The sequence below is a fragment of the Poecilia formosa genome, unplaced genomic scaffold (genome assembly GCF_000485575.1).
Source record: "Poecilia formosa unplaced genomic scaffold, Poecilia_formosa-5.1.2 Scaffold278, whole genome shotgun sequence".
In the NCBI taxonomy this organism is placed as follows: domain Eukaryota; kingdom Metazoa; phylum Chordata; class Actinopteri; order Cyprinodontiformes; family Poeciliidae; genus Poecilia; species Poecilia formosa.
In genome coordinates, this window is record NW_006800217.1 from 816,493 (window position 1) to 817,935 (window position 1,443).

Consider the following 1,443-nt stretch of genomic DNA (forward strand, 5'->3'; position numbering starts at 1 on the left):
GAGAGGAGAGGAGAGGAGAGGAGAGGAGAGGAGAGGAGAAAGAACTGCTGTGTGAACAGTCACTTCAAAATAACTACTTGAAGAATTGTTCACAGTCAATAACCTAAACCTCAAAGTTGTCAAATTTTATTCTATTGAAAGTTTACAAAAGAGATCAGGTAAATTGGAGCGTCAGAATGTAAGTGAAAAAATGTGCTTAGGGGATGCAAAGTTTGCTAAACATTTCAAAGTTAAGAAATGCACTAATAGTGCTGAACAAAAAAATAGCAATTAGCACATTAGTGGAAGTGTGTCCAAAACTATGACAGACCAACACAAAGTAGCAAGGTAATTTGGAACTCTAACACTGCACAAAACATTTAAACATTGCTGTTAGCATCATGGTGTTGGGATGCTATTCTTTAACAAGGACTTTGAAGCTGTTCAGAACTAAATACAGGATTTCCTGCAGGCTTCACAAAGTCTTCTGTGGTTGAATAGCTGCTAACTCAATCACATTATGACATAGAGGAGATAGCAATGTTTTATAAATCTTAAAAACTGGTAGAATTTTGTGTTCAGTATTCAGTGTCATCAGGCAATATCCTGATAAAGTTCTGCAAAATTTTCCTACAAAAGCAACATACAGACGCTTGTAAAGCCCAGTTCTTTCATTGAGGAATGCATATAAAACGGTAAATCTGCTCTTTTTTCATGAAGTTGCTGGCAGTGGAACTCTGTTAACTGCACTACATATTAAGGTTATTAACAAAATCATCATGCTATTGTAGTTTCACTCAGCTTTGCTTCTATGGAAGCAGAGTGTTCTCACACCATTTGGAATACTGCCCAGTATCACATTCCTCTGTTTTCGACGGTCTTTTAGTGTTTTCCTCTTGACATTTACTTCTTTTTAGTCCAGTTCTTGCACATCACTGTTTGTGATAGATCTCCTCAGGATGTGCAAATCTCTGAAGACTTGACTTGTGGCAGACAGAGAAGCATGGGAAGGATTTTAAAAATAATCAACTGTAGCAGACTGTTTCTGAGAAGTAAAAAAAATTAAAAGCTGAGCAAAGGCCTGACTTGAAACTTGAGAGATGCATTTCTCATAGATATAAATAAAGAAATGGGAACTTGTACTATTCAACTGTGTAAGGGTCAAATTTAAAATAGATACTTCGCTAAATGCTTGTCAAGTCTGTCTAACTAAGTTTGCCCTTTGATTGGTCACAATTATTTTGTCCCAATCAAGATTTCTTTTTTCTCAGATACATTGAATGTTAAGAATTTGGTGATACCTATGGCCAAATCAGTCAAAATTAATGCCATGATGCAAAATGCAGTTCAACTTAAGCGTACTGAATTATGACTATATCTCCTGTAACTGTTTACATTCTTCACTGGCATGATTTTTAATTACTTGTCACAAGGACAAGCTTATTCACATGTGATTTAATGTAA

At 35.7% G+C, this 1,443-nt stretch overlaps 1 protein-coding gene across 3 annotated transcripts in view; it reads left to right on the forward strand.

The window, feature by feature from the left end:
• Positions 1 to 1,443, forward strand: part of arhgap4b (Rho GTPase activating protein 4b) — a 33,033-nt gene that overhangs the window by 13,409 nt on the left and 18,181 nt on the right. The gene's annotated exons all lie outside the window — the stretch shown is intronic.